The sequence below is a fragment of the Lepeophtheirus salmonis genome, chromosome 5 (assembly GCF_016086655.4).
Source record: "Lepeophtheirus salmonis chromosome 5, UVic_Lsal_1.4, whole genome shotgun sequence".
NCBI classification, from domain to species: domain Eukaryota; kingdom Metazoa; phylum Arthropoda; class Copepoda; order Siphonostomatoida; family Caligidae; genus Lepeophtheirus; species Lepeophtheirus salmonis.
The window spans coordinates 20088015-20111965 of record NC_052135.2 but is presented as its reverse complement, the minus strand read 5'-3'; the positions used below and the strand labels follow the sequence as shown (position 1 = coordinate 20111965).

Below are 23951 nucleotides of genomic sequence, written 5' to 3'. Positions count from 1 at the left end.
ACAATCCACCGTGTGGGTCTTCGAAGGCGAGCCAAATCCAACGAATGTTGTTCGAAGCAAATGGTTGCCTGTTTCTTCGACAAAACTGGTCATGTGGCGACCACTTGAGCATCGTAGGAAGGCCCATTCTGAGTGTTACATCACAATTTGTTTCCTGAAGTCATCGGAGAAATTCGAAAAACGAACAAGAGAATACGAATCATTGTTCACCATTACAATGCGAGCTCTCACACATCGGCTTAAACCATCGGCTTTTTGACAGTAAAACGTCAAATTGATGGGTAATCCGCCGTATAGCCCTGACTTGGCACCCAATGACTTATTTTTATTCCACCACATCAAGGAAAAAATGCGTGGTCAACGATTTTTAGATGAGATAGACCAGAGATATATATAGCAGCCTACGTAAATTATATAGATAACATGTAAATTTTTTAGAAGGGATATCTGATATAGATAACCTTCCAAGGTTCCTTCCGAAACCATATGAGTATGTCAGCTGATATGCACTATAATTGTTGTCAATAATCTAGTTCTTTTACTTCATAGACAGGTGGAGTGGGTCGGATATCATTATGTGCAAATTTGATTGTGGGGGTATAATAAATTTATAATTCTATGATAGACTATTCCATACAAAATGTCAGGCAATTGAACGTATTTTAGATTTTCCCTATTAAGTTGGAAGTTGAATTTATACATATATATTTTTATTTTCTTAAAATATTTTTTCATTATTACCAATTATGCTCAGAAATTTGAGTTCTGGTGAAACTTGACTGATATGTTTAACCTATAATATTTCAATAGTTCAAGTTTTGGTCTTATAGAACAAGAAAAAAAGAAATTAGGCCGAAGGAGGGTCAACCGAAGTCGTTTGAAGGTCGAAGTTCAGACTTATCTTCAGCCAAAGCCAAAGGGTACATTGTATAAATACAGCCTGCAATAAATGACGAAAGAGGATGATAAATGACGTTACATGAATTTAACATATTGCTAACAATTGATAAAATATTTTTTAGTTTTTGACAGAATATATAAAATGGATAAATAAATTTTAATGAGAAGTAGGCCTTCCAGAAATACATATATATATATAAAGTCCCATATCAAACATAATAATAAAAAGTTACATATCAATAGTCCTTAATAGTCGTAGTGGGAGATGGGAGATTCTTAGAAAGAAAAATTTGGCCTTCCGCATTTTCTGAGCTAAGACGAGTGTGCCTAACATCTATTATGTGGCCAGGAGTGGAAATTAATCTCTCAGAGTCAACTGACCCAGATGTACAACTAGATACTATTTAAGCAACTTCAAAAACTTCATGGTGAACTTTTCCTGCCGGTACGAAAGGGGGTATAAATCCTTACAGAATCGTAGAGCTTCCCAATACAAGGCAAAGGTTTCATCAACCCTTATTTCAGATACAATGGGATACGAAGTCTGATTATCTTCCTCTTCCAAATAAGAAAGTGTTCCCAAAGTTTCCTCTTCTAATTTTCGGCATTTCTTCTCTATCTGTTACTGCGTGCTTTGAATAAGCATTGTGATGGGAAGCTCCAAGGACCCTCTCTTTCATGATGTTTTTAATACGATGCCGAAGAAAATCCTTAGCCTTCTCCCGACTTGAATTGTCTGAGAAACCATGAGCTTTGAACCTGTATTAGAATATTACTTAATTACATGATTTAGAAAACTCTTTCTCTTCAGCTAACTCTACAGTCAGCCTTTTGACTAGACTTTTCTTGTTGGACTATGATCTAAGTCACCAACACATTTAAGATGTAGCTTTAGTTGTACTGATATTGAACAATTATAAATCCGACATTCAGCATTTCACTCCTTACTTTGAATCTGTTGCTGTAGAAAAGAAGAGTTTCTCATGTACAAAGTGTTCCTCAAATCGTTTGTTGATAGAGCTGATGAAGTTTTGCTTGAAGGTACGGACTTCTGTATCATCGGTTTCTCTTAACAACTGAATAAATCTCTTGATCACTATGATGGTTGGCAAAACTTCGGATATCATACACTCCGAATCGTTAATTAAAAGAGTGGCTTCTTTGAAAATAGCCAAGACGGTTATCACCCTTGACATTAATCTCAATTGATAGGCAGAGATAGAGATAGATAGAAAGTTTAGTGATATAAAGAGAAACTGAATATATTTTTTTTGATATGATATACATGTTTCATAATCGACTTCGGCGCACCGGAGGAGGCTCTAAAAAAACTTCGGATTCTGAGGCCGAATCCGAAGATTCGTCTATCTCTAACAATATTGATTAATAATCATTCATACTTAACAAAATTTCCATGAAATAATTAAAGTAATCTTGTTCTTGACGATAGGGTGAATTGAGCTATTCATCCTTAGAAAAGAAATTAGTTATGTGAAAAATTCTATATATTAAAAGTGTATAATTAATACATAAGCAGAATTTAACTGTGAAACCAACTTCTTTGATGTCATATTTTATACAAATTACGTACTTTTATACGAAAATACAACTTTTCTCAACACCTCGATAAATCGAAAAAGTTGAACGAAGCTCCCCAAAACGACCCACCCTAATGTACAATGTACCTACTAAATGTTTTGCCTTTTTATGATGTAATCAACAAAAATGACTACACTGTACACTACATAGTAGTTTACATTTGGTCTATGTTGTATTCTTTGGTAGTTTTTTGCCCTATTTGGTATTCCTCATTGTCAAATTAAAATCAAGGTTAATATGAAACCAACACTAATGAAATGGATCTTAAATCTTGCTTTGGTTAAAAAAACTCCTCAGAATATATTCATATTATTCAAGTCCATAAGGGATACTACTTATGCAAGTATCCATTTAAAGAATATGTTTCAATCATAGAGAAAAATACATAGAGATGACAAAGGGATTTTGATTGGCAGTTCGGCATAGTAAGACCGTAGTAGATTTAGTGATCAGCAATGAAGATTACCTATGGTAAAGGATAAAAACAAAGATACAGTGGTATCTTGAGATAAGGGCCACACAATAAGAAAGGAGCTGGTGGATAGTTGATGACGGAACGCGAGAACCACTGCAAAATTTACTTTTTTTAGGTATTTCTTTTGGGATAAATTAATTTGACTAACAAACTTTGACAAGGAACTAAGTAAACTCATATTTCAGGGTATTACTGCAAATTATTTTATCTCTGGGGTATTATCATTTTAACGTCAGCTAAAGAAAAGAAAATGATTGGTTAACTGTTTATTATACCATCAAAGTCAATCAGAGTTGAACATCATTTCACCATTTGGAAAATATGTAAAATATGGAGGAAATAAAGGAAAACTTTTGAATTAAAACAATCGTATGATGAATATCTTAAGGAATTGAAATTACTTCTTTAAGAATTATTATTTGATGACATTAAATAAATAGGTAGATCCCAAATATATACATATATTTATTCCTTGAGATAGCTGTTTTCAAAGTATTGTAAATTTCAAGCATATTCTGTAGGTAAAAAAAAATGAAAGCAAAAATTAACATAGTAATCCTAACAATTTGAAGAAGGTTTGAGAAGCGAGCAGCTTTAATAAAATTGACTGAGTGACAATAAGAGAAATGAGATAAAGTGTAATTACCATTCCGTATCAAGCAATTGTATATGGATAAATTCAATAGTGGGGTGATCAAGGTTTCATAATAATACCATCATACATTGATGAACACATAATTAGTAATCAGGCAACTTTTCAATGTTATTGTCTTTCAAAAAAGGGGACATCTCTTATTCTGAGGGTAGCATAATTTTATATTCCATTACAACTCTGTATAAATTGTAGTTGTAAATTTGATGAATGAAATATTTATAGTCATTCAAGGATGTTATAGGAACATTATACATATAGTTCCTTGGATATTATGATATAACCCTTTTAAGATATCCATATATTATTATAAACACATTTTAAAATCAATTTCAAAGGCCCAGGAGTTCAAGGATTTTATCTGTATACATATTTATTTTAAACTTATTAAAATTAATATAAACTATATACAGAGAACTGTAACAAATTGATGACCAGCTAATATAATTAATTTTTATTTTAAAATGAATCATTAATAAAGATAATGAAATATTATTCATTAATTGATCTGCATATACGGAATTCAAAGTATGTATGTCAGTATGAGGCTAAAGAAAATATTACTATGAAGGCCAAATATAATATTGCTCTTTCGAAGAACAAATAGTTATATTATTATATTTGGATGATTTTTTAATAGGGTGGTCCTTAATATTAGACTACAAATCGGTCTCATCCCACGTCCCGTCCAGGTCCTTCTCATCCCTTTTATCGTTCCTTGTAAAACGTCATTAATTCTAAAGCGCTCTCTAAAAGGCCCCATTTTTATAAATATTAAAGTAAAGTATTTCTATTAACCATTTGAACAAAATTTTAAGTATCTTTAAAACACGTGAATATTTTAACATTTTTCTTAATTAAGAAATAGTTAAACTCTAAATTAAGCATAGTGAACTTATAGCAGATTGATGTAAGATGACGTCACTAGTAGATATCTATGATTAAATCATTTATCAAAGATTAATCGATGGGACAGCTTTTGCTACCCATAAGAGCGCGTCTTTAAAATTTAGGACGGGAAATAAAATTTTGGGATCGATATATCTTTAGTTTTTAAGGATTTCGTAGTATCCACAATACGTCGTGTTTAAAGGGCAATTCTAAATTAAGAGGTTTGGGGTTGTTCTATATGTTGTTTCTGTCAAGTTAGGCAAGATACATTTCACTATTTTGAGCACATATATTTTACAATGGTTTAGCACAGTTTTTCCAAATAATGTTCAAAAAACATACAAAAAGTTTTGATTAAACCTGTGCCTCCTAAACTTTTTGTTTATTGCATCTGTAAATTACACATGCCCCTTCCTCAGTCCAGAAATGTAGCTTGTCAAATTTGCTGAAAGGATTTTGTTTTTTCTCATTTATTGTCAAAATGGTGAAAACATATATATCCCTTCATTTTTTTCTCCAAATTTGTCTTTAAAACAATTATAATTATAAAAAAAATATATATATATTCGGGCAAATCTTACCTATTAGAAAAAATTTAATTTGTAAATTCAAAAAAGTTTTTTTCTATATTTGTCTTTAATAAAAAAAGAAGTTATTTGTCATATTTAAAAAATTACAATTTTGTGAAGTTTGGTCCCAAACTTTGACGTCCTAAATGTAGTGCACATGTCGGAATTAGAACAAAAATGATGCTTGATAAGCCCAGGACTAGACCATCTAATCTGATATTAATATAAAGAGGAATGTACAATGAAGTGGGTAAGAAAATCAATCGATGATTTTTGGGGACGGGAGGGGAGGGGTTATTAGAAATGTTTAATACTATGAAAAACTATTTCATGCTAAATTTCAAGCCGTTTGAACGTATCTTGGAGGTTCCTTAATTCAGTTGTATATTTTTTTATTCTTATTTTGTGAATTTTTAAAATATTTTTTCCAATTGTTACCAATTATGGTCAGAAATTTCATTTCTGGAGAAACTTGACTAGTATTTTTAGCCTTTTAATAAGGAAGAACTAGTTTAAGTTTGTTTCATACTGATTTTGTTTATTTTCTATTAAATATTGTGTCATTTTCATTTTTATACATCAAGAGCGTTACAATAACATGTAAATTAAACCATAAAAACAATTATTAATAATTATCAATATCTAATAATTAGTTAATCATCATATAAGTAAGTAAGTTATCTTGTCTTTACGATAGAGTGTATAACATAAAAATGCGTATATATTGAGGAACAACCTGGGAAACCCATTCCATCGGGCTCATATTTTACACGAATAAAATCTATACCCATACACAACTTTTCCAGATGATTTGTTTCCAAAATTCGTAAAAGTTTATCAAACTTCTTCAAAATAAACTACTATAATGGATAATTTATTAGTATCACTAAAATATTTTTGGGGTGCATTGAATCAATTAGGAAGTGCTGAAGCCAATGTCAAAGAATTTGTCAAAAAAAAAAAAAGATATCCAACACCTTCTACTTGATCAATTTTACACTTTTTATGATTCTAAATCAGGACCAAATTCGAAAAATCAGATATTATTAGGGAAATTCATTTTCCCAATAAATATTTTTTTTTACAGTACCATCAGAATTTTCTATTCCTGAAGCACCTCCAACAATGGACGACGTTCACTCCACAAATAATATTGTCCTTATGTCCATATTAGGGTACCATATGAGATATAACAGGATCCTGTTAGGAAATAATAAAAATTAAAGACTGTGAAATTTTAATATTTACCCTTAAAGAAGAAATAGTAAAATTTAAGCTGGTTCTACTGATATACCCTCAATATAATTATTAATAGAGTTATATAAATACATGTGTGGGCGTCTAAAAGTGAACACTCTGAAATTTTTAAAAATAGTTAAATAATTCGGTAATTTTTAAAGTGGTCGACGAATTAATTTATTTAACATGAAAGATGAGAGTCTTAGACACATGTCTATTCAATATGGCCGCCCATGTTCTCCACTACCAACTCCAGCCTGGACAGGAACTTGCTGCATGACTTGGTGATGAAGCTCTGGTCGAGGTTGGCTCAGGCATTCTTGAGGGCGTACTTTAGCTGGTCCTTGGACTTGTATTGGACTCCCGACAGCATCCCCTTTAAACACTGCGAAGTCAAGCAGTGAACAATCAAGCGAGTGAGGGGCCAAGAATCCCGATCGAAGAAGGCTGGAGTCTCGATCTGAAGGAACTCTTGGGTAAAGTTGCTAGTGTGGCAGCTGCCACTGTCCTGCTGCCACCACCACCACCACCTGTCCCGTAAGTAGTCCTGGCCCAAGGGGAAATTTTGTCCTTCAAGTATTGGGAGTACGTCTCGAAGTTAAGCCTCTCTTGGTCCTCCAAGAAGATGAGATCTCATTTCTGACCGTCGGATGTAACAACAGACAGGACCTGGAGGTTGGCGAAGTGTCGGTCCTTACCCACATGCACCAAGTCATCATCCCTGGCACTGAGAGACTCCGCCAGATAAAATCCGGTGTCGTTGGCCACCATCTCGGTTAGGCTGAAGGGCGTCTCATCACTGAACATAACGCCTCAGGAGTCCCTTTGGCTACCACGCTGTAAACGGTGGTGCGGCTGCAGTTCAGAGCCTTGGCAATTTCAGTGGGAGTTTTTCCCCGCGCAGAAATTTCCAAAATTACGACTCGACGTCTCTCCATATTATCGGCTGTTGTTTCACTGTTGCTATTTAGATTTTGCTAGAGTTTTGTTTATAACTAGTCAAGACCCTTGCCTTGAAGTATAAACCGGTTTCAACTCAATAAAATCACGAATATGGGCATGGCGTAAAATTCAAAGGAGTGTTCAGTTTTAGACACGAACACCTGCATAAAAGAATATTGACATGGCAACCCTGACGATTTGAAGAATATTTTTGAGTAAAGCAGCTTAGGTGCTGTGCAGTTACATTAGATTATCTGTGAGCAGCTATGAGAGCATAACAGAAGCAATAATCCTACTTCGTATCTTAGAGAAACATAGGCAGGAATTACTACGCTTTTGATCATCAATCCTACTTTGAGTAATTCAATTTTCTCTATTGAAGAATACAAGAATAATGATACCAGCCTCAGAAAAAGAAAAAAACCTTCAAATTATCTACTAGAAAAAAATCTCGCTATCATTGAGGTCAAATTTATATAACTTTTATTATCAATCAAAGTAAATATCTATGAATTTAAATATAGTTATATAATATTTTCCCTGCACCAATGCTATTTTAAATGTGGAAGGTTCTCCTTTTTATATATGTAATCCATTTTATCACTCAAAAAATGATAAAACAGGCAGCTGATATTAATAAGAGTCTTAATTCTGGTGTACCATATGTCTTGCTCCTACGTTCTCCTCACGCTCATACAAAAAACCCATCTCTAGTGATGAACTATATAATTTTTGGTAGAGCTAGACGTTGTATAATTGTGAAATACACATCCCACTAAAATTAACTAAAATTCTACTCGAGTATCACTGGAACCCATGTAATTATTTTTATAAAAAGATGCAACATTTGAAATTTTACACCACACACTGCTTTAAATACACAAATTATATTCAAAATACGGAACTTTTATGCATGCAATTACGAAACAATTTGCAAATCATTTAAGTGACATATAAATAATGATTTAATTTAATGAGTTATGTATAGTTAAATGAAACTAATATAATGGAGTTATTAAAAGTAGAATTTTTTGTAGGTGTAAAACCTTTAGAAATCCCGGTATCCCAAGAGATACTTTTTAAGGTGGAGAAATAATAATAATCACTGCCAGTTTGTTTCTTTTTAAATAAGTAAAAAAATTGTTAATTTTTTTTGCATATCTATTACACAGCAGTTACTTAATAATCTACGTACTATATACAGCATACTTAGGAACATGAAGCTAGAAGGAGGAGCATCCATATCATATTTATCTGACTATGCAGTAATAAGAAGCAATGAAAACTTTTCCAAATCCGTCGTAAGCTCAGCGTGCCCGCGTGCGGATATTATATTCTTCTGCTTTTGTTCAACAACATCAAAATAAAAAAGAATTAGAATTCTATGTTAGTCTTCCCCAGATATTCAAACGTGTAATCGTTATATAGGTGCGTTTCTTAAATCATTTGAGAATAAAACTCATTTTGAGGACGTCGGGTAAGTCACTCATGCTATAGTCATCTTCTTTATTTTAAGCATAATATATCGAATTATAATCATCAAAACAACATTATACCTAATGCAGAAGGGGCTATTTACCATAAATAATTTCCCTGTAGGTACAAAAGTCAAAATATGAGGAGCCCTTTCTCAGCTCTCTGAAAGCACTCCTTGTTACGTAATAATGAACGAATGAATCGCATTATATATTACATCACTATAATTCTGAAAGAGAAATTAATTCAGTACAAACGTATTTATGTATATTTCTTATACAAGTGGTAACTTGTATAAGAAAATTTAACAACTTGTGATCATAAAGTGTATTGAATTATTTTAAATTAAGATTAAAATAATCCAATATTCCTTGGATGGTCGATATATGTAGTAGAGGTGTTATTTTTAAGTGTTTCGATAATAATTAACAAAAAAAGAATAAGAAATCGACAAATTTTATTTGAAATAATATATCAGGGTCAATATAAATATTTAAGATAAAATAAAGGATTTAAATCATAGCTAAAACTTCTTAAGTATTTTAACTCATTCTTTTAATTCGAGTACAGCCCTATAATTGACTCAAATACTATGTCTATAAAACATGTATAAAAATTGGGATTTTTTTTTTATGTTGACACACTCCAAGTACTTATAGCGTCAACAAATAACTGGTAATTAACTGATGTTGGAAGTGAATAAATTTATTGTAAGGAGTTGGTGAAATCGTAACTTGTACAATCTACTTCTAATACTAGTAACAACATGGTATCCATATAATATAATATACACGGTCCTAAAAGTAAATAAAGAAGATAAAATTATGGGTTTCTTACTCAAAAACAAGTTTATGAATGAGGTAGAAACAGGCAGATAAACCAAGCAAAATAAATTACTCCATCAAAATATTTTTTTGTCTATGTAAAATTTTAATTTTCTTATATTTGCCTTTTGGACTTTTTAATTATTGTATAGTATACATATTTACATGTAGTAACCTTTAATTGCATGATGTATACATATACTTAATATAAAAATATAATAATTGTAATCAATGGTTCTAAAATATACTTTAAATATGAATCCTTAACCCAATAACGTGTCCACAATTTTGATAATGAATAGCATGCAATTATTATCGTAAAGATAAAACTATCCAATATATATTCGGTTATAAACCGATTTTTTTTCTCGATATGATCCTAAGTGTAGTTACGCCACTGTCTAGTATAAAAAATAAGGATATTTTTTTGAAGGTCGACAAACAAGAATTCATTGCAATAAAGTATTTGTAGTAGGTTTATCTACCTCTGTACCTACATATAACACAAACAATAAACGTAAGCTTTAATTATGATCATTGTGCATTAATTAAAAACCACAAATAAATGGACTCTTTGATTTAGGTATAGAAAATGTAGAAAATATTTTGATAAAATGTTATACCCTTGCAAATACTATGAAAGTTTGAAACATCATGCTTCAAATAATGTTCTAAATATTACCTTTTTCTAACATTTCTTTAATATATATATATATTACCTAACATTCTGAGATATAATTTAACAAATATTTATAGTAAAATGATTGTCTACTCACAAAGAGTTATTAACAATATTTTAAATAAATTACCTTATGTTACAGAACTATGATTTTGCTTCAAGTTTTGTTTATTTTCTTGTTGCTTAAAATTTAGCCTTCTCTAAGGTTAAGAAACTCAGATGACGTATAAATAATGACAACTCATTTTTTCTTTTTTTTGAAAAAATGGCTGTATGAATAGTTATAACTTTGTTTTAATGAACAACATCTGTTTGAAGAAGATATATTTTTATGAAAAAATTTCGGACCTCACATTATGTTCGTGTCATTTGACAATTTATCATTTACTTATATGTCCTAATTAAAATTAATTATCGATATATTTTTTATTACTTACTTTTGAAATCGGGTCTATGTGAATAATATATAAACGTTTCTAGAGACTATGGGCTCCCTCCCGGGATGTATAAGGGTTTTACACTTATGGGAAATTTCCGTAAAATAATTTTCCACCATGAAATCCTGCATGTTATTAATTCATATTATAAGCTTCCTTTTATTTTTATGATAATATATTTATACCAAGTTAACTTTTAACCCACGGGTTGGGTTCTGTATTTCACAATTATACAAATTTAATCCGTTCACTATTAGTGATATCAAATAAAATGAAGAACATGAGAATTGAGAATATATGAGTAAAACTAAGCTAAAGTAATTTTTTCTTTTTAAAATATAAAAAGTACCTAAATTTCACACTATTTATTATCTACTAACAGTGTTGGATAAATTATGGGATCTCACTCAAAGATCAGGAAATCAGGAAACCTATAGTTTAGCCATTTTAATAGTAAAAGGTATATTTTAGAAATATAAAAATTTTTATATTATAAAAAGCTAAATCAGCTAGGATCTCTAGGATTTATTGTGGTTGTTCTCCGATGGGAAATTCCCGAGAAATCCTGAATTTAATTATTTCATAATATAAGCTTCATTTCACAAATATTTAACCTCTAATTGTGTCACTTACTATTTACGTTTTTGTGTTGCCAGTTGCATCAGCTTACGAAACTAAAATAATTGGGACCTGCGGGATCTTAAAAATGATGATAAAATAAGAATTGATAATTTATGGATAATAAATAAAAATTCCATATCTAATCTAAATACAGTAGATAAAATACCTTCAAAATCGAACGATTCTCTATGGATATCCTTTAACCTGTCAAATGAACAAATTATTAACATATTTTAAAGTGAATTTTTAGTAAGAGAATGTGAGAGTTGAAAACTTTTCATATTTTACTAGCCTTTATGAACCTACAAAACGTATGTACACTTTGTCAAGTCGTACTTAAATATTTATATGCTTAGTTAAGTAAGTCCATATTAGTGTTGTTCTGTATATCGCCACGCTACTGACATATTCAAAACAACACTATACTAAATTAGTATTGCGTAATTAGTTAAACGCTACATACAGTACTCAACAATATAACTTGCTATTGTTAAGTTTCAGTTAGGTCTGAGATCGTTAATTTTTGTAAATCGAACTGAGATGACCATTTAAATTGAATTTGATCAAGGTCAATCACACAAAAAATATCTCAGTTTCATTAGTAATTTGGTATAGGGTTATTCCATGTCAAATCGATCACTTGTCAGACATCACCATCTCCGATTTTCAAGATTTGGAGACTCCCAAAGTTCAAACCTCGAGGCCAGCATCCATGTTTTTAAACAGCTATATCTCTTGTGTTTTGAAGGATCTCCATCTAATTTAAATGTGATTAGATAGATATTTACAAATTTATGATTCTATATATTATACTTTTACCCAATAAAATGTCTCTTTGACCTTGAGGTCACGAGGTAAAATCTTTGACCTTAAAATTTTCAAACATGGTATAATTCAATTTTCCTCAAATTTTCATGAAATGGCTGTCAATATATATTAATTCATTTCAAAGAAGTTTTGGGCTGCTTTCAAACTGCTTTGTAACTGGGGGAGATGAATAAGTTAGGAATATAAAAATGAGCAAGCACTTTATTGAAACTAATGATTGAGAATACTTTAATTACGTAGATTAGCAAACAACTGGAAAGTTACTTATTAAGTTTCAACATAGCAAATCATTTTCAAAATGGAACATCAGCGTGAATTAAAATTTTGTAGGGATCCATTTAATAAACATAAAACACGTATCTGGAAAAAATGTTTGATTAGTTATGAGGACCTTTTCAAAAAATGGTACATACAATTAAGAAATATATGGAGGCCATGCGAGGAGAAGCTAAAAAACGAAAAACCTCCTCAAATAGATACTGCCATTGAAAACGACACAATGGTCTTAAATTCTTCTAACGAAAGTGATTCGGAAGAACCTAGAAATCCCAATCTTGCAGTTTAAGACTTCAATAAATATTTATCTGCATTAGGAGAAAGTCGTACAAAAAGGGTTAGTCAACTCCAAAACATGTCTAGGGAAAGGCACAAAACATCGCAAGCTATTCAAAACAAATTAATAAATATTTATGGAGGGTTTGATATAGTTTCGGATATAAATGTTGACGAAGAAACTACAAACGCATTAAAAGCCCAAGAGTTTGATCAACTCCTCAAAGATTTACAGGATAAATTTAATAACTCAACAAAAAAAAAAAAAAAAGCGAACAAATTAAGGTTTGGACTATCGTTTTGCTTATTTGGCCTATAAGGAAAATCCAAAATACTTTCAAAGCAACATATCATTTTGCCCAATTTGCTAAGAAGTTGACCTTGGACCAAGGAATTTTGGCAGGTCCAAATTCAAGGAGGGGGTTCCAGAATTGATGAACATATTGCTCAAGACGTGATCAACTTTTATAAATCCAAAGATGTGAGCAAGATTATCCCAAGACAAAAAGATATCGTGAGTGTTTACAAGAATGGAGCCAAGATCAAAGAGTAAAAGCACCTCATATTATGTAACTTACGAGAAGTTTTTCAAACAAACTTATCCCCAAAAATATCAACCGCATTCTTTTATAACCAAAATGCAATCCTCGAGCTTTAAAAGAGCGAAGAAAGAGTTAGAAGATGTAAAAATGGTAGTGGCTTGTGACTTTTCTGAGAATTTTTCTTTCATTGTTCAGGACGAGGTGCAAAGTTTTCATTGGAACAACTCTATGGTAGCACTTCACTCTTTTGTTGGATATTTCAAGAACTTCTTAACCCTTTGCTACCCCACAGAAGATTTTGGAATCTCAGCAGAATGGATTTTTTTTTGTAACAAGTCATGGAAAAGGACATTGTGATGGTTTAGGCGGTACAATTAAACAGCGTTGTTCAGAAGGAAAAAAAAAATAACTCGGAACCAATTTTAACTCCTATAGAATTTTATAAATTTTGTGAAGAAAATATTAAGAATATAAATTTTGCATATTCTAAATGTAGTGAATATAATCAAGAATTGGTACTCTTAAGCGATAGGCAAAAAAGGTTCACCACTATACCTAAAACTCAGAAGTTTCACTCATTTATCCCTGTGTCGAAGTTAAAAGAGTTATCACCACACCAAAAAAAAAGTTAAGGATTGATTTAGAAATTATATAAAAAATACAGCGGCTGTAAGAAAAAAAAATATTATTGTGTGCCATTATAAATTATTTGTGAATTCATGATAACAGAAATAAAGTTAGAAATTTATCTCGTCATCTTTATTAAATAGTATTTTATTGAAATTGTAAATTTGGTTGGGTAGATATGAGTTTATAAGTTTTATTTTTTGAACTAAGTAGTAAAATTTGTAGTAGTTTAGGTTTATAATATCCTATATATTTACAAACACTTAAGGCCATTGTAGTATACTAACTTGGATTAAAAAATATATATATAAATGATTTTAAATTTATCTCGCCACAATTCTAAATTAACCATCTTTTCTAATATTGTAACAAAGTTTTGTACATCCCATTCTTAGTATTTCGCTTATTGCGTTGACCCAAATTTGAAAGCAGTCCCAAAACTTCTTTGAAATGAATTTATATATATTGACAGCCATTTCATGAAAACTCGAGAAAAATTGAAGTGTACCATGTTTGAAATTTGTAAGATCAAAGAGTTGAGCTCGTGGCCTGAAGGTCAAAGAGACATTTTATTGGGTAAAAGTATAAAATAGAGAATAATCAATGTGTAAATATCTATCCAACCACGTTTAAAGTAGATCGATATCTTTAAAAAACACAAGAGGTATAGCTGTTTAAAAATATGGGTGCTGGCCTCGAGGCTGGAACTTTTAAAGCCTCTTACTCCTGATATGAGGTCAAAGAAGACTAAAATTTTAGATTTTTGAGTATCTTTTCAATATTAAACTATATGCAAAATTTCAAAAAAATTGGAGATGGTGCTGTAAGAAATGTGCCTTTTTTGATCGATTTGGCGTGGAATGACCCTATAATCCAATGTTTTTTTCAACTGTGGTACGTAAAGGAACGTCGTAAATAGTTAGAACTCCTACTACTGCATATTCAGTCGAGTAGTAATGGTAGTGCCTGGAGATATCGATATTTTCTTAGGTGGTACACATTGTAAGAAGTTTAAGAATCATTGGTCTAGACCATTTTTATATTTTTATTGTTAATGACGCTATGTGAGATTTTTGTAACTGAGTTATGCCATATTAATAAATTAATATGCTTTTAGGAGTACTTTTTATATTTGCAACGTGCTCCGGAAGTTTATAGATTATTTTATTTTCAAATAAATATAATTAAAACATCAACTACGGTTGATCTAAGGAATATTAAATTAAGTCCCTCTAGGGAGACCAAAAAAAACAAAAACAATAGAGCGTCCATTTTAAAATATAATGAAAACTTCAAAGGCTGTTGATCTAAGAAATAATAAATTCAACCTTTCATCGGTGACCGAAAAAAAATCGTTTCAGGATTTTAAAAGGATTAAATTAAGGTCCACGGTCTGAGACCACGATCTCTATTGAAATATCGGTTCAAATTGGTCTGGAAAAAAATCCCTAATGTCCGAACTGGGAGGAAAAATGAATTTGAACCTAGTATCAACACTATATAGTAAGTACGTAAATATTAGTGTTGGTTCTGAAAATTCTAGACTGGTCTGAAAACGTTATAGTTTTGACTAATTCTGTGCAACTTTACACTCTGGTTCAAAATATTGGTCCAGATCCATATAGAAAACATCCTCTAAGACCGAACCGAAAAATATAATGTCTCGGACCTAGTCACAACACTAGTAAATAAGGAGGGGAAAATATGTTTTTGTACCGTAGCCAATTTGGTATGCCTTTTAGAAAACCATAGGGGACTGTATTGGAAATTGATTCCACATGATTTCCGTTTGATCCAAAACAAATTCCTAGGAATTATTACTCAAAGTACAAAATGTAGACACCTTGTTTGTAACTAAGACTGCAGGGCCTTTAAATAGATTCATGAATCATTCAACTGCACCTTGTTTAGAAAAAAGTAAATATACTCAAAGTTTATTATTCACTTATATATGCGACAAGGAAAACAGTTTGGAAGTCGAATAACTCGAATCAATATAAAATTTATATTATTTGTATTTCAGAGCCATTAAAAATTTAGTTCTAAGATGAATTCAACCTTGGAGAATACAAATAATTACCAATAAATTTAAGCCAATAATGAAATTTATCTTTGAGCAGATAATTTAAAAATGATCTCATTTTTAGCATACAGACAATCACTAAATTATAGGTACAAATAATAAAACTTATGCAAAGTGTTTTTAATGATTATACACATCTTTTTGCAGCTTCTCTATCTTGTTCTGAACTTACAATATTTCTTATTTTAGTCTGAAAAAAGATGAAAAACGACACTAACCTTTCGGTTCTTAAAACTTATTCATCATTTATAGTAATAAAGGATATCTTAGTTTATATAATATTTAAAAAAATATATATATATATATTTCAGAAACTGTACCTCGGAGCGCTTTTTTTCGATTGAGATATTTTGAGTGATCCTATTTTTTTAGGGGGGTGTATGATAAGCAGACAACATTATTGTAATGCTGTTTACGATTTCAATATCTTATAACGACGTCACGCCACATAAAAAAATTATAATATTATATAGTAACAATTGTCAAATTAAAGCACGTAAGTTAATAAATAACTACTCAAGTAAAAAAAAATCATCAAGTTTTAATAGTACTTGACACACGTATTTAGAATTGGTTTTTTTTCGTATAAAAAGTGGTTTCTTAAATATAATTACCATTTTTATAGGTTTGATCCAACTTGTATTATAGGTAAGAATCAAATCAGTATTCCAGATGTAAATTAAATTATATTTTATATTGATGTTAAATATGTGCTGATATTCTATAATAGATCATCCAATCTTGAGAAAGTGCAATTTAAAGGTTAAAAAACCATCATCTTTTAACGGGAGCTTTGTATGAAACGTCAATTAGTTCATTTTAAGTATAAATAACTACACTTACAAATGAAATATTTTACACTTTCTTCATTTATTCTCTTGGAGCTGTTTGCCTCTGAAGAAAGAAACATCCATTTTCTTATTCAAATAAAGATTACTCAATTTATCCATATGATATAAACATTATGAAAGGGGTTTTTATAATCGTTAAACATTAGACTTTGAGAACTATACATAATCGTACCATTTATCATTTTATTCAATATTAAGGGCGTTAAAAAATTTGAATAAAAAATAATCAAAATTACCAATATCTTTATGGTATTTGTATAAAGGTTCTTAGCCTGATTGAGAAAAACTAAGGCCATATTTGGAATAAAGGGCTTAAATTCTAATAGGATTTGGATTCATCAAATGATATAATATGGAGGATGTAGTTCAATGGACATCGATAGAAATTTTCTATTGAACTCAATGTGCAAAGTTTTTATTTAATATACTTGAAATTGCCTGAATTAATATCGAAATGCCTTCATTCCCCCACCTTTCAGTCATTTCCTAAACAAATTTATAAAGCTAGTTTAAGGCATGTGGTGAAGAAGAGCAAAAACTATTTTATTTTTATTTTTCATATCTCGTACAAAACTCGCTCCTTCAAATTCGACTTACCCGGACTTTACTGTGTACATAATATTATTTATTCCTTTACCTTTAGGTGAATAAATATTTAAAATCAAAATATGTATAACGAGTGCTATACATAATCTATTTACATGTACAATGTACAAATGAAGGAGGGAAATTTCAATTCCGGATGTTCACTTGGGTGTGTAACCCCCCTTTTCATAATGGTTCTTTCATTCGTATCACACCATACATATGTATACATAGAGTGGAATTTGATGATGTGCCCAAAATCTGTGTATGAACAAAAAAGATTTAATGAGCCTTAAAAGCATACTGAAACATCATTTAAATTCAGCATTTCATTATTCCTTCGTTCATTCCTCATTGAAATTTGGATGCCTATAAAACATATTATTATTTACCTACATTAGACTGTCCCGTTTTCCGGTTAACATTTTTTCCTTACTGCGCATAAATAGTTTTTGTGTTGGGGATAATCAAAAACGGACTTTTGCCATTTTATTATGAAAAAAAAAGAAGAAGAGATTTTTGGGACAGAATTGTCCATTTTTAGACTTCTTGTACCATTCCAAACATTTACTCCTTATATTCTTTTAGTATTCGGTTTATTAGTTGAAAAGGATTTCATGTAATTTCGCCGCCTTACATACTTGCAGCCTTTTTATAGTTTTATATTAAAGGTTCTAACTTTACCTTTAGTGTTGAAACATTTTTTTTTCTTGTGATGGATTTTCTTACATTTCTTCAAGCCTCAATTAAGAACGTATCTATGATTCATTAAGGTGCAAATAGTCAACGAGTTCTTTTAAAATAGAGTCATGCTCCCAGATTCGTCCTTATAAACACTATTTATATCTTTATTTCCTTACTGTTTTTACTCTTCTTTTGATTTATAGCTGAGATGCAACTGTAAAGACTAATGGTATAGTTCGGACCTATAATCAAACAAGAGATCTGTGTAAAGGAAAAACTAATTTTAGCGATTAGAAAAGGAATAGGGTTGTTGTGAGTAATCTTTCTTCTTTTTTATTCATAATTTAATAGAACGTCGTGGTGTTAATTTCTCACTTTGAAGTAAACATTTTCGCCTATTTGCTGTAAATTGTTTGAATAATATCCAAATGAATAATAAAATAAATATATTTGAGTTTAAATATAATGATAATATTTTCCCTGCACTGATACTATTTTAAATGTAGACAGTTCTTCTCTTTAAAACAGTAATTCATTTTATCCCGCCAAAATCATATGTTCATCTGATATTCATAAGGATCTTGGTTCAGTAATACCCCTTGTCTCGCTCTCACCTTCTCCTCATGCACTTGCAAAAATATCATCTCTACCTATAAACACAAATAAGAGGGGATTATCTCCTACAGGCGGGCAAAGTTATTTACAGCAAAATAAATAGGTCACGTTTAAAAATAATGTGGACCTTGTTTCTATTAATTTAAGTGGCTAAAGATTTGTTCAATGAGTTGTAGTAACCCTGTTTTATCAAAAATAACATAGCTAAATTTTAGCCCCTAGTTGAAGTGATGTTGTTGAACAAAATGTAGAAACATTATTTCTAATAAAATAAGGAAACTGCAAATCATTGAGCACATTTTAAAAACCTAATATGAATTAAAATAGCTTTAATCAGGCCTAAAAACGGTCTCGAATCCCCTAAACTTTGCTGAAGTCAGTTTTACCATTTATTCCAACACAAAAAATCTTTGTGCAGGAGGAAAAAAATATTAACCCAAAAAGCGGAGAGTCTAATGCACATGTAATAAATGACGACGGTGGGCCACGGACTGAGAAAAATATAAAAATATTTTTAATTTATTTGTTACATCCTACACTTTTTTGTTTTTTGATAAAGATTAAAGACAAAAATTTGCTTTTAAGATATGTATTTACTATCTAGAAAAAAAAATGGTAAAAGACGATTTTTTATTGTTCTTGCTAAAAGATCCAAAAAATCTTTATTTATGTATTATTATTATTTTTTTTTTTTTTTTTTTGGGGGAAGAATAATAGTTATGGAGTTTACCTATAGTGCAAAATGTTTATTTAGTTAAATACAATGGCATAGGTGGTGTACTCTATACATACTGTACACGTCTTTCCAACACCTACGTAAAAATTTCGTAATATATTTTGTGGATTATCTCTTAATGAATAATTATTCATCACTATTAAATTGTACTATGTATCCATTAAAATTTCTTTTCCGGGATTCCGTTTTCCTCATATTTTCTAAAGGTAATCCTGGATTGAATTATTTCATAAGTTTCCTTTTATGATATATAATCCAGCAAAAATTATCTTAGTCCACATTTACTATTTAATTATTTTTTGTTGTGCGTCAGATTAAGTTACATAATCCAAAAAAGCTGAACTTGCAAGCTAAAAAAATAACAACTAATCAAGGCAGTATTAGTTATAATAAAAAAATGAAGAAACTTATAATTGATAATATATGGGTAGGACAAAGGTGACTCTAAGGAATGAGGTGACAGAGATATCTATAAAAAAGAAATATCACCTTGAATTATGATAGTTTTAACATTTCCTACTTGCACTATGAACATCTTTTGACTCGTTTTTTTGTTAGGGATGGGATTTTTATTGATGAATATTACACTTTTTATAAATAAGTATATATTTACACCAACCAAAATATTAAGTATTTCAAAATTCCTCTCTTACAGACTCTTTTTTGGTATTAATTAATATTAGCAAAACATTAATAATACTAAATTGGTATATGTATATTGTAATTCTGGCTATGGTTTGGTTTTATATATTTTTTTTTTACTTTTAGTATTTATGTATGTGTTTGAACAAAGTATAATTATGGCTCTTGGTCACGAATTTCATTAAAATAAAAGCTTTCATTTCAACTGCAGGTAATTGGAATAGTCATGAAAAGGTCCTTTTTTTTACCTAAAAGTTATCTTAAAGGAACTAATACATTTATTCGGTTGTCTCGGTCTTTAATATTTGATTTAAAAACTGTTTGTCTTGTTTCGACGGTAAAGTCTCCTATAGAAATAAATAAATCGAGACGACAAGATGCGCTAATGATTGACCAAAAGTCTCAGAAAAGGATATGAGAAGACATCCAATTTGTTTTTTTTTCTAACATTAATAGCTAGGGGACAATTTTCAACTAAAGAAATGATATTCAACGCTGATTGACTCTAATGGCATCAATCAATCTAATGCTTTAATAAAAAGTTAAGAAATCAACTCTTTTTTTCTATCTGACGTTGAAATTATAATATCTCAGAGATAGAATAATACTTGACAAACGAGCTTAATTCGTCCCTTGACAGAGCTTGTAAGTCAAAGTAGTTTATCTTAAAAAAATAACTAAAAATATATAAAAAACTTGAAGTAGCCAGATAGCGGTCAGTCGCCAACTCTCGACCTGCTCTTATATTCATAAAAAATCGTATCTTTGTCTTTACTCTTTGACATAGTTGATGCTAATTACTGTAGACTAAGATTTTAAAGTAGTACAGCCTTACTATGCCGAAAGGCCACTCAAAATCCTTCTGTCGCCTCTATAGTCTATGTATTTCTTTCTCTATAAACAGTCTGTACAAGTGACGCTGATAGTAATTATTGAGAAGAGACATATGTGGATTGAAGAAAAACATTGAAGGGGTTTGCTCTCCCTCCAACTTTTCACATGTTCCCTATTATTCTTCATTAAAAAGGACTTGAATTTTAAACTTGAAATGTTTGTAATTTTCATTACTATTCGGACATATCCAATGCTCGAGAATAGTTGTTCAATATTCTTCATTAAGACTGAATTAAAATATTTACTATTCTTATTAATATTGGATTATACCTGTAATATAGTTGATAATCGAGTTATAAAGAATGATGGGGTTACTGAATTATATAGAACAAATTTTGTTGAAGGTTACAGTATTTGTGGACGATTTCTACAAGATTTAGTACTTATAGCGCCATTTCGTAAAAAAATGGCCAACCAATGACGTAATCCTTAACATTTCTGAGCCCCAAACAAAATTTCTCAACATATTATACATAAAAAGTAATAAAATAAATCGTCTTTTATATGAAAATTAAAACCTTCAAATTTTTGAGCCGACCCTCATCCCAAACAATACACCTGAAGGTGCATATAGTGAGTAGTCCTTAACGACATTTGTGTGTTATATTTTTAATAGAAAAAATTATCAAAACTATCAAAATATCGACATCTTGTTTGATATTACAACCTTTACGAAAATATAAATTGTTATCGTAATAACATTAACATTAATAATAGATGAAGTAAAAAACTCTGAACGTTTTTTTGCTTTATTTTGACAATACGATCAACAAATTATTATTATCTGATTTAAATGGTTTCAAATGGTTTTCTGGCTAATTTTCGGATCCTGAGAAATTGAATAAGTGCTCACATGTCTGTCCAACTCGACGATTTCCATTACTTTTTTAACATTTTAAACGTCCAATACTTTGCTGGTTCATTCAATACTGCATTGGGTCCATAAACAGTACAATTTTTTAGGGGTACCTGCTTCGCTTCTTCACCTTGGTCGTAGTGATACTGGAGAATGAATCGAATTGTCTCTCTTTTTACTTCTATTTTGGAATGCTGTAACACGTAACTGACTTCACCAAACACAAAACTGTAAATTAACTTTTTTAAGTGTACGTTTAACCTTAAAACATAATTTAAGCTTTTTTCTGATGCAATATATTAATTTTGAGATATACTTCACTGAAGACATCTAGCGGTAACTCAGAACTTTTTCCTTAACCTAATAATTTATTTGTGCATTCTTTTATGTGACCTCTTATCTCTCGAAGAGTATCGTTTTTTTTTAAGCAGCTATGGATTATATCAATAATATTACGGTGTCGATTCATCCTTAACCATATATTGAAGAAGGAAAAAAAGCATGAAGAAAAGGGAATAATGGTTATTTAATTATTATCTGTATCTCTTTAATTGTTTAGACAGGTGTACGCCTTCTTCCTGAGCTCTTTAGGAAGTTAAGCTCTTTTAAGTTTTATTTAATTTGGGAAAAGTGGTTTTCCCAGATCATTTGTTAATGCTCTTCAAAGATTTCTTTTGAGAATTGGGATATCCTGACTATGTGCAAGTACTACAATGAATGTACATTAAGACGGCTTGTTTGTCAGTTTTTTTCGAATTTCGATCACGGCTAGTGTAGAAGAGTTGTTAATTGGGAATAATTTACCTATGTAAAATGTTATTGTTCGACAGTATCAGCTTTAGGTAACAAATCTCAGTCAAAGTTTGAAGAAAAGGTCAATATTCTTTATTTAGTCACTTAAGATTAAAATAAATCATTATTCTTTATTTTGCTTAAAACAATTTTGATAGACATTTTTCTAACAGATAAATAGTATTTTCAAAGTTTTTTCCACAAAACGATACTCTCAACTCAAAATCTCCCTACCAAAACCAAAGACTGACATTTTTAAACATGGTTTCTATTACAGATCTATTATTCTTTGGAACACAATACCTTTTTGCTTTTGCCAGGGAAGTGAAGCTGACCTCAAGCGATTTTTATTAAATTCTTTTTTTGTGTGTGACACTTTTTTTTTTCCTCTGCACTGTCTGGTTTTTTTTATGTTTTTGTCTTTTATATTTGTATTATAAATGTATTACTATTAATAAAAAAGATAATTTTATAAAATAAGTCGATCTTTAGAGGCTTTGTTTATCGCCGCTGGTTGAAAAAACGTTTTCAGAAAGGAAAGATCAAAATATGTATTCAAAATTCCATTACGTTATTATTTCATTTTACTCCATAGGATGACTCTATGAAAACTCTATAAACACTTTTTATAGACTAGAAAAATGTCTATCAAAATTTTTTTTTGCAAAAATAACAAATAATGCTTTATTACAATCTTAATTGACCAAATAACTAATTTTGGCCTGATTTCAAACTTTTGAATTTTATTGTCAGTTGCCGATTTGTTTGCTTTTTTTTTCTTCCTAATCCGGATTTTTGAACGTTGATAGATTGAATAAGAATTGACTATTGATAAGTTGTGAATATTTCCCATTAATCAGCGAATAATAGTTGCTTCATTGGAAAGAACTGCCCACTGATTTTGGGTCTTTTTTAGAAGTAAAGGCTGTGTGAAAGATGACATTGTAGAAAAGTGATATTTTGCATAGGCTATGTTCGTATCGCGTGCCAACAACTTTTCTACACAGCTGTAATGAAAATTGGAAAAATGTTGAGAAGCAAACCGTTTCCATATTTATGTAATCATTGATTACTTTTTTATGCGTGGGGAAATGAGTGAAGAGGAGTCAATCTATTATTACCTACATATTTTCTTACTTTAGTCAAATTAATGTACCATGAAAATTACCAAAAGAAGATGTAGGAAAAAAATTAATGATTCCATTCTATGTATGTACATTACTCCAACATATTTATAAATATGTTGGAGTAATCCATCCTCCTTACAAAGTAATGTTTGTGGGTACGTAACTATCTTTGTAAATACATACACATGTCTGGTTTATCAGTACTTAATGTAGGAAGACATAATGTGCTAAAG

General features: G+C 30.4%; 1 protein-coding gene and 1 long non-coding RNA gene across 2 annotated transcripts in view; one reads left to right on the top strand and one right to left on the bottom strand.

Moving 5' to 3' along the window:
- Positions 1-5603: 5603 nt before the first annotated feature.
- LOC121118693 (uncharacterized) lies at positions 5604-6861 on the bottom strand. The gene is made up of 2 exons (XR_005864537.2): positions 6177-6861; positions 5604-5946 (listed from the first exon to the last, which is right to left on the bottom strand). It is a non-coding gene; the product is annotated as an uncharacterized lncRNA (long non-coding RNA).
- A 1739-nt stretch (positions 6862-8600) lies between these two features.
- LOC121117699 (uncharacterized) overlaps positions 8601-23951 on the top strand; it is a 34637-nt gene continuing 19286 nt past the window's right edge. The window contains exon 1 of the mRNA XM_040712176.2: positions 8601-8744. The gene's annotated coding sequence lies outside the window, so the exon portion shown is untranslated. The remainder of the gene's footprint in view (positions 8745-23951) is intronic.